Raw genomic sequence first — 11,293 nt, 5'->3', positions numbered from 1 at the left:
ATGAAACTCCTAAATTTCGTAAGAACTTAAGTTCTTAAATGTCAACATCACTTTATTATGTGTACAACAACATTCACTCTCATAGGCTTTAGCGCACAGATCATAGAAAAAGAGAGTTGCTTTCAGATGCCTTTGTGTTAACTGAGGACTAAAGCCCTATTCGCACGGGATTAGTATTACCTAGGGACCTCCGGTAATTTGTAATAATCGCAGAGGTCGTCTGTGATTTTTATCCCGTGCGAATCTGCCATGTCTGTAAAAATGTCTGTAAAAATTCCCCCGAAAATTACCTACCGTATTTCGGCCAACACATGGGTCCTCTGATAATACCAGTCCCGTGCGAATCCCCATGTCTGTGATTTGGGCTGTTTTTCTGTGAGCCTATCGTTTTCTAAAGAACGTAATAACCATTATGGGCCGTTTAACAGTCCGTTTTTCTCCAATAAAAACTATGAAGTGCTGCAAAAGAAAAAACAACTACTACTACGGACGTGATCCGGAAGCTCAACTCGGACCGTTGTCATGGAAACGTCAAATTAAGTATTTTGGCGCAACATGGAAGCTCATTTGGAAAGTTTGGACGCTTTTTGTGGTAGTGTAACTTCTGTATCGTGGAGCATTTCTTTGTCTCACACGGCCTCTAAAGACGTCCATCCTGTAAGTATCTCAAGAAATCAAAGTGTGAAAGAGTAAAAATGATATAAAATGAAATAAACCAAATAAAATGAATAGAAAAACAAGCCTATCGCGACGTTTCGGTATTTATAATACCTTCTTCAGGCAGGCTTGTTGTAAATATGGACAAAGAATAAAAGAAAAAGAAGATATATATTTATACAATAATATGATATTCTATAATATATATATATAATATATTTCTCTAATAAATTGGTTTTAAATAAGTTATTTTTTTGAATTGCAATACTGCAGCGCGATCTTCGTTTCAGCACGTTCAGCTAGTGAAGTGTGAATGGGTGGGCGCACGCTGTAAAGTCCGTAAACTCGAGGGAATTACGAACATTTATTTGCCTGTGTGAATGAGCCACCAAAAACACAGACGTCAGGGGGTAATTTCTTAATTACAGAGGTCCAGGGGTAATACTAATCCCGTGCGAATAGGGCTTAAGGTTACGTAAATTGAACACCACATTTACAGCTGCTTGTGACGCATGCAGGTTTTGCCCTCTACTTGGTAACTTGAACTGTGGCACATATTCTAAAGCATATATAGATGGCTGAGTAGCAAAAAACCTTTGCCCACGTTTACAGAAAAATGAGGAAACTGAGGAAGGTTGCAAGTTAAATGTGTGCCCTTTTTAATAAGCACTTTCTGATGTCACCTGTAAGGCCTATCTCTGCTATAGATTGGAAGAAAAAAAAATCATGTTTACTGTTTTTTTATTTTAGTAGTCACTGTTTTATCGAAAAGTGAGCCAAAGTTTAAATCAAAATGTCCATGACAAAATGTCCAGGAACATATATTTAGAAACAACATGTTATATTTTAAATTTGCAATGTTCCAAGTAGTAATTGATAAATCAGAGATAATAGTGTCCACTGAAGGATTGACAAGGCAATGCAATGCTGTTATTATTTAATTTGTTATCAGTAATAATTAGTAATAATCTGTGAAAAATGTGTCTTCACTAGTTGTACCAAACCTTAGCACTGCTGTTTTTTGTTTTGTTTTTTTACTTATGTATATTATTGGTCATATGTCATCTTGTTTGTGTTATCTCGGAATTAATAGTGATAACCACAGAAGGATAACCATTCATATTCAAACAGTTGTTCTCTTTTTTGTTGTCATAGACTGTCTATAAAGATGAAACCTTTTTTATATATTTAAAATGTCACTTTTATGTCATAACTGACAGTTTTATATACAAGTGATCTTATCAAAATAAAAGGCACTGCTTTTTCCATTTCAGAAACTCTGTTTCAGATTATTTTTGCTTCTATTGTGCAGTTCCATATTATGACGTGTAGTACTTCCGTTTCACCACAAGATGTCACCCCAGCTCAATTAACTACTGACATCATTCATCTGTCACAAACAAACAAGTTCAGTAACTTTTATCATTTATATTATATAACAATAATTTGCTACATTTAATTAGGTATTTTCTGGGTACTCAAAGCGCTTTACATATGGAAGGGGAAATCTCCTCAGTATATGTGGATTATTAGGAGGCCATGATGATAGATAGAGGCCAAGGGGAAAATTTGTGGATTTGGGATTTTTATGACCAAAGAGTCAGGAACTCTGTTTAACGTCCCATCCGAAGGACGTTGTTTTTTTTGTTTTGTTTTTTGACAGTACAGTGTCCCCATCACTAGTAGGCCTACCCACACAGACTACAGGGTGAGCACCCCCTGCTGGCCTCACTATATAATTATGTAATATTATTTCTAATATTAATTTCATAATTTAGTATTATATATATTTTTTATTTATTATTTTAGTATAAATATCTAATTTTATCTTATAACAGTGGCCTAATTTTTCCTAAAGTGACCTAATTAAAAAAAAAGTCAATTAAAGAAGATTTTGTTGATAATCCACAAGTTTAGCTAAATATTTGAATGTGCATTGATTATTTGTCACATTGCAATGTGGGCTAGGGATTGACTTCTTCCTCTAGAATAGATCAATTGGCATTTCCTGTGTCAGTGCACTATGTAAGTGAAAAGCGGAAGCACTAATAGAAGTCAGTTGAGACTGCAGTTGTGATGGCAGATCAATACCCTCCTCGCTCAGTGCAAAAGCAGGCAGGATGCCACCACAGCGGCTCATTTATAGCCAGCAGCAGATCAATACGCTGCAGCCTGCGACAGAGCAGTGGCTCAGTGGGGGAGAGAGATGTGCCACACTGCTGTTAGCGAGTGCAAGCAGAGGACATTTGGATGTTTGTGTCTACAACAGGCATGTTAGTTTTCTAGGAAGTGGAGAGGTGTGTCTCGTCTGTATAACAGAGTGTGTAGGCTTTGGATCTGTGTGGCATTGGGAAGTGATATCTTCGTGACCTGACAGGACCGAATGCAACGAGAGAGGAGCTCTGGGAGGTGCGGAGGTCTTTGGAGAGCTGCCCTAGGTCTTGGCCGACCTTTCTGTGACCTCTTGCTGACCCCTAGCTGACCTGTGGGATATATTTGCAAATGAACTCCAGCCAAATCGGCCTTCTCTTTCTCTTCCCTGGCGTGGGAGAGCGCAGGTGCACTATATCACACTCAGTGAAGCTGCAGGGGAGGGTTCACAGTCAGTGGAAGAGGAAATCAGGCATAAAGGGAAATGAAGACACATGTCCCTCTTTTCCATACACACACACACACAAACAGGCTGTGCTGATTGTGGGGGGTGGGGGGTGGTAAAATTGCAACTGTAATTACTTTTACAGTTGTCCAGTTTTAGCTCAAGAGCTGATCCTGGATGATATTTTTGTGATTTCTCAACTGTTTGTCTTTTAAAGTGTGGCAATTTTGTGGGGAAAAATATGTCCATCAATCAATCAGATTCCCAGTCAACGTGGCGACTTTATACGTGACCAACTTAAACCCGATCCTGTAGATTTCTACTGAATATTGAAATGAGCGCATTTCACCCCCATTCACCAAACAACGGTGAATGTAACCACAGCTTTATTGGGTATTTACGTCATTTTCAACTAAAAACAGAAAACTTTCATTTACACGACAACAGCATTTTGGGGGGCTGATAATGTAAACTTTTGTTTAAAAACGGGTATCAAAGTGCAAGTTTTTGAAAACGATACCATATCGTCTCCATGTAAACTACAAAAACGCGACTGTGAAAATGGTGACGCCATGCGCATGCCTTAGTGAGTCTATGAACGAGTACTTCACAACCTAAACAACATCTGCACAAAAGTGACATCGCCAACTGGCCTGACATGCATAGCACAACGTTTTTAGTGGTTTTCACCAATCCCTGTGAACGGAACATTGTTGTCTGTATCCAAAACTTTTCAGGTTTTTTGTAGGCCTACATTGTTGACGTGTAAACGTAATCTTAGACAGCATTTCCATTAGCAAATACAGTTTGATGAGGGGTAAAAGTGTGCAGTTTCTGCCTTGTAAAAATAATGACTCTTCTTCCATTGTTTGGACAAATAGATAGTTCCGACACTAGAGTAGTGCAAGAATGACATCACAATGGGTTTTTGGTTAAATGGCTGAAATAAGATCTGTGGTGAACACAAGACACTTTCACGTTTTATGAAGAATTACCTTATTCGTGATTTTTTTAAAGCTGTTCTGTGTCTTAAAAAGGCTGTTATGTGTCTTGTTAACAAGTGGTAAATGGGACTACAGAGGCTGTCGGGGAGACTAAACGTCATCACAACAGCCTTGTTATGCTTATAATTGTGCTTATTAACCATTCTAACTCAAACTTCCTGGGAAAATATTTTTAGATCAAAACAGAAAGAGTTGTCGAAAGCCAAGTGATGGTGACGTTGTAGTCATGGGACCGTGGTGTAGTGCGTTTATAGCTTTAGCTTTTTACTTCTGGCAACTGCATTTAGGCTAAATGTTGTGTTCATCTGTGAAAATTATCTTGATGGACAAAGCGTGTAAGTATCAAACTTTTGTTGATCACAGAGCTTGTTTTTTGCAATAATCCAAAAGCCTATGGAATAATTAGGTTTTTGTCTAGGGAACCAGTGTGAAGCTAACTGCCGGTTGGCCTATTCACGCCATTGGTTGAGTAAATGTAGATGGAAGGTATTTTAACGGTCTAAAAATTACACACTTAATTCTCTTTCTTTTTAATTTCTTTACAAGCAAATTATCCCAGTAGGCATATAGAGTTTCAGAAGAGATCTCAGAAATGTCTCACATTGTGCTCATATTTACCAATTTGCTATCAAAAGTTAGATAGCCTACTATTTTAAGATACAAATTATCATCATATTCCTCTTACACTGTAAAAATATCCTGTAAAAAAAGAAAAAAAAGGCAGCTAGTTGCCAGGAATTCACAGTAAAAAATACGGTGACAACGTTTCAGGTATTATGGGTGGCATATTGGTGCCTGTAGCCTATACAACTTATAACCATATATTTATTACATTAAGTGATATAGTGTTACCAAGTATACATATACCAAGTTACTTAAACTATCAAAATCTGCTATAGACTTCACGGAGTACATTGGAGACACAAGACAAAACACAGTCAGGCTAACATGCATGACACTAAAATAATGCAATAGGCCTAAACATTAACTAAATAGCAAGGACTTCTGGAAATGTCTTTGAAGATTATATAATTCATGGTTTTTACTTGCAAAAAACATCAATTTGACAGTATTTTATGGTAATATTACATCTAATGCAATGTCCAACCATTTATAATTGTTCACTGAACATGTGTAATGGACATAGGCCAGTAAGAGCCTCAAGAGGCTCCCTGTTCGAAGTGGGTCGAGTGGGACCGGTTACACGTAGTACATACTTAAACAATTTTATAGTTGTTTTCTGGAAAAATTGCAAACATTTTTACAGTGTACATAAAATTATCTGAGCTATGCAATCCACAATCATTTTATCGCTCTTTATTCTTACTGTATTTCAACAATTCTCTCCTTTGTTTTTTAGTAAGTAATTTTTGGAAAATGAGACAAAGTTGATACTGAGAATTGGGTCTCTTGATTTATAAAACAACATAAAACAATATTTACTTTTACATTAAATATTTCCTCTGTAATGCTAATCAAGAAAGACAGCAATAAGATTATGTAAAACTACAAGCAAATGATAAAATGAACGAATGAATGAATGTTCAAACAAACAAGGCTCTTACTGTGGATTCCCATTAGGGAATGAAGGGGCAGCTGTGTAAGTGTTAACAGCTGAGTGTACACAGTCTGCCAATCTGTGTATTTGTGCCTGTCTTAGAGTTTGCTGAAAGAAGAAGGTCTGTATGTTTGTGTGGGGAAGCTCTGTGTCTGAAAACTATGATAAGGATGAATCAGAGCAGCTCAAAGGACACAGAGAAATAAAGCTGACAATACACACTCATCAGTCACCTTTACTCTTACCTTTCAGTCTGGTGCCAGAGTGTTTGTCTGTGTCCTTCTCAGATCTCATCTGTCACTGGAGGACATTCTATAGATTTACTTCCTTCCATCTCTCTGAAAGACATTTTAAACTCTCTTACAACACACATTTCCTACATGTATCTACTAACAATACAGCCACCAATCTATATACAGTACATGCAACTCATATTCATTTATCATTTAATTCATATTCATAATCATATTCCTTAAACGTCATTGACCACAGTGTCATTTCCACCACATCTAAAATTGTATTGTGTGTGATATCAAATGCCCTTTTAAACATTTTTGGAATAAAATGGTTGACTTTGTTTTGTTTTGCTATGGCTAATTTCATAGCATGTATGCTAAATGCGCACAATTAAGTAAAGCTTTAATAATTTTTATAGAATTTTGACCAAATTACAACTTGATATTATGTTCAAAATTTAAATGAACCTTCAATTTCTATTTCTTGGTAAACAAGTTCACTAACTTTTCATAAAACTTTATTTGGGGCATGATCATGGTTGATCATGATTTAAAAATAATTAAAATAATTTAATCTAAAATAACTAAACAACTATGAGTTAAATAAAAATGTAAAAAACGTAGACATAAAAAAAATCATTAAAAAAATCTAAATGATAATAATACTAGTAATATACTAAAATAACACTTATTTTCACACAACAGACTGTCTAGATAAATGGTTTAAAATTATTACTCTATCTAAAATGCAACCATTTTTTAAAATGTATTATTTAAATTGGGTCTGAAACAAGGGTAAAAAAAAGGTATATACAGTATATACTCACAGTTGTAATCGAAATTATTCAACCCCCATTGCAAGTTTATTGGCAAAATTTACAGACTTTCAGCTGTTTGCAATGAACAAATCAAACAAAAGTAATTGAAATAGCTCAACACAAATGTTTCAAGTGGTTTCTCCAAATTCAACTAAAAATGCTACTTTTAATGACATCTGCAGTCTAAAAATTACTCAATTCCCTGAATGGAATTCCTCACAACTGCACAAATCTGCAAAACAGGTGTTGTCTCAAGCACACCTGATAATCAAGGGCTTCATTAGTTGCACCAGGTTTGCTTGAGCTAGAACACATGAAATATCTGAACTGACTAGGTTTGTTGAGTGTCAGGTTTGACTGCATGTTAGAAATATGGCTAAGGGGGGGCGCTCGCGGACGCTGGAGAAGATGGGCGCTTAAATTGTAGCTCCGCTTCTGATTGTTTAATAAATTGCTACTCTCTTGGGTTTAAATCAAAGAATCTCCTGATTAATGGACTCTGCACACTGCTAACATGTCTGAGACTCAAGATCCTAAGGACTTTCCACTTTTCACAACCTCGCGATCACAGAAAAAGAAGAAACAAACTGCGTCAGCAGAAACGTCCTCATCCTCAACGGAACAAACTGACCTAGTTATGAACGAAATACGAGCGCTTAGTGCTCGGTTGGGGAACATCGATGGTCGCTTTGACACTATTGAAAATCGTCTCAACGCCATATCCACCTCTGTTTCTGCAGTGCACGAGACTTTATCTAATTTATCACAAAGAGTGTCCTCAAACGAATCCCGTTTAAAGGAAGCTGAAAACAGAATCTCTACCACAGAAGACGCTCTACAGGCCCGCGAGGGTGAGTTTTCGAAGTTGACAAAAATGGTGACCCAGCTTCAAGCTAAGGTAGATGATCTAGAAAACAGAGGAAGACGCAAAAATCTTCGCATTGTCAGTCTACCCGAAAAAGCTGAGAGATCTACTCCGCTAGCTCAATTTCTGAGAGAAATGATACCGAAATGGCTCGACCTTCCTTCTGACCTTAATCTCGAAATTGAAAGGGCGCATCGATCGCTTGCACCTGTTCCAGGAGTCAATCATCTGCCACGAAGTGTACTTGTCAGATTTCTGCGCTTCTCAGACAGAGAACGCATTCTGCAAGCAGCGTTGAAAAAACGTCTGATTACTCACAATGACAAGCAGATCCGCTTCTATCAAGATCTTTCAGTCGAAGTGATGAGGAAACACCGGGAATTCGACGCTGTGAAGAGGATTCTAGTCGATCACAAGATGTTCCGTGGTTTCGCGTATCCGGCCAAGTTGCGCTGTCTTCACGAGTCGGAGCTTCGCACTTTCAGTACACCGACTGCGGTGAAAGAGTTTCTAGAGACTTTACAAGATAAGTAATAAAGAGATTCTTATCTACTTTATTTCAACTTTGCCATACTCAGAGAGTAACTTGAATTTTCCCGGATTCTCATACGTTATATAATTGTTTCTAATCTGTTTGGAACTAACGTTACAGATGTGACCGTTACATCAGTTTTCACATTGTCTCAAATGTTTTTCCTGTATGAGTATTCCGAGATAATAATGTTTAATGTCACTTACTGGAATGGAGTAACTTTAGCGTTTCTCACAATGGGTAGCCTATGACTCTGAACCTTATGTTGGTAACAGGTAGGCTACAACGTTAACTGTTTTTGCCTTGAGCCCAACGGGGTACAGAGACCTAGGTTTAGTGGGATTTGGTTGGCCTTGTCAGTTGGGGACAGAGCCTGGGGTGGGGGGAGGACGTTGTTATTCTGTTACTTTGTTCACTGATGTTAAAATATTTGCTCATCAGACATTCTTGTTGTTCTACTTTTTCTTTTTAAATACTACATTTACAGTCTATTATTACTTGGTCAAACTTTACTATCATGCAGAGCCCGACTAGGTTTATGACATGGAATGTTAAGGGATTAGGAAATGTGGTAAAAAGGAAAAAAATACTGACCTTCTTAAAAAAAGAAAGAACCACAGTTGCTATGCTTCAAGAGACACATCTATCGGATATCGAACATCTGAAATTGAATCGGGATTGGGTGGGTCAAGTATATTATTCTTCATGCGCAGCCAACCCCAGGAAAAGAGGCACGATTATTTTAATTAGTAAACACCTGCCATTTATTCTTGAAAATCAAATAAAAGACCCAGAGGGTAGATTTATTTTGGTCACAAGTTTAATATTTGGCCAGCATATTACTATGTTAAATGTTTACGCGCCTAATGAAGACTCTCCCAAATTCATATCCAAAATTATTTTGTTATTCAATGAACACTGTAAAGGACTAGGAGTCTGCGCCGGAGACTTTAATTGCGTGATGGATGAGAGATTGGACAAATCCTCATCAGACACTCTAGTCAATCCTAGATCCTCTATGGTTCTTAAAAAAATGTGCAAAGAGACTGGTTTAATTGATACCTGGAGGGAAATGAACCCTCTTAGTAGAGACTACACATTTTATTCCAATCCACATGGTTCGTATTCAAGAATTGACTATATTTTCATCCCAAACACTTCTTTTAATCTTACATCTTTTAGTCAAATTGGCTCAATTGCTATATCAGATCATGCTACGGTTCAGATAGATATTACATTAGGGACTCCAACAACAAGAAATAAGGTATGGAAACTGAACTCGTCTTTGTTGTCGGACCTCAAATTTTGTAATGTAGTTAGAGATTCAATAAAAAACTATTGGTCAGATAATAAAAACTCACCCGTCTCCCCTGCTGTAATGTGGGATGCAGCTAAAGCTACAATCCGGGATACATTATTTCCTATACAGCTGCACATAAAAAAGCCATGATATCTAAACGACAAGAATTGGAAAGGGAAGTTAAAAAATTAGAACGTCTACATAGCACAACTCCCACTCAAACTAACTGGTCTGCTTTATGCCATGCTAGAGCCGAACTCAATCTTGATCACACCAATCATATAAAAAAATTACTGTTTCTTTCCAAACAGAATTATCATGAGCACGCAAACAAATCAAGTAGACTGTTGGCATATCAGATAAAAAAAAAATCAATCTGAGAGAATAATTAAGTCTCTAAAGATGTCGGATGGCATCACTACATATGATCCTGTACTTATAATTGATGCATTTCGAACCTATTATGAATCACTATATTGCTCACAAAATAGTGCTTCACAACCAGAATTTGAAACTTTTTTTAATAATATTTCTCTCCCAGTTATTTCAGATGAAGACCGAAATTACCTTAACTCATCTATAACTTCAGAAGAGGTATTTGCCGCAATACATTCAATGCCTTCTAATAAATCACCAGGACCTGACGGTTTTCCCCCGGAATTTTATAAATCATTTTGGCCTGAGCTTTCTAATATTTTTATGCCTGCTTTGCAAGCTGTTTTAGATCAAGGTACAATAGGAAAAATCAAGGTCAATTTGAAAACCTGGTGTTTACTTCCGATTTCATTTCTAGGGAGAATAAATGTAATTAAAATGAATATCCTTCCTAAGCTTTTATATTTATTTCAATCTTTACCTAGTTATTTAGCAAGTTCATTTTTCAAAGACTTCAATAAACATCTTTCAAAGTTTATTTGGAATAAAATGCCTCGAATCAAAATTTCCAAACTAATGAAACCAAAAGGACAAAGGTGGGATCGCCTTGCCAAATCTTCAGTTATATTATTGGGCAGCCCAGATAAAAAATATGATTAGTTGGTGTAGTGAGAGGACCAATTCTATCTGGTATAATATGGAAGCAACAACTTGCTCTCTACTACCAATTGGATTTCTACCATTTGTTAAGAACTACACAAAGCTAAAAAATATCTCGGAACATTATACCATATCAAACACTCTTCGAGCCTGGATAGATATTAAATCATACTTTAAAATATCTGCCTCTCTTTCCTTGTCTTCTCCACTATCTTTTAACCCTGATTTCCCCTTAACATTACAAAATATTGGGCTTTCGACATGGCTGAAACTGGGAATCTCTCAAATTTCTTGTTTATATTCAGAGGGAATTCTAAAGTCTTTTCTACAGATTGTGGAACAATATAAATTCCCAAAGTCTAATTTTTACAAATATCTTCAGTTGCGACATTTTTTTTAAACTAAAGATAGACAAAGGAGAGTTAAGAATGGACATAACAGAGATTGAAAACATTTTACTAAATCCAATCTGTCTAAAGGGATCGATATCAAGGACATATGACATCTTGTCTAGTAATTGCACTTCTGCCTTGTTGGGGCTGAAGGAAGTCTGGGAGAAGGACATTGGTCAAACTATTGAAGAGAATGACTGGACCGTTGTATGTGATAACGTGTACCCTAAATGTACCTCCCTTGGGATTCATGAGCTCAATTTCAAATTCTTTAATAGAATATATCTTACGCCGATGCGC

The sequence above is a fragment of the Abramis brama genome (genome assembly GCF_963993115.1).
Source record: "Abramis brama genome assembly, chromosome: 5".
NCBI lineage: Eukaryota > Metazoa > Chordata > Actinopteri > Cypriniformes > Leuciscidae > Abramis > Abramis brama.
The sequence above is the reverse complement of the archived record's forward strand: the minus strand, read 5'-3'. Positions refer to the sequence as shown.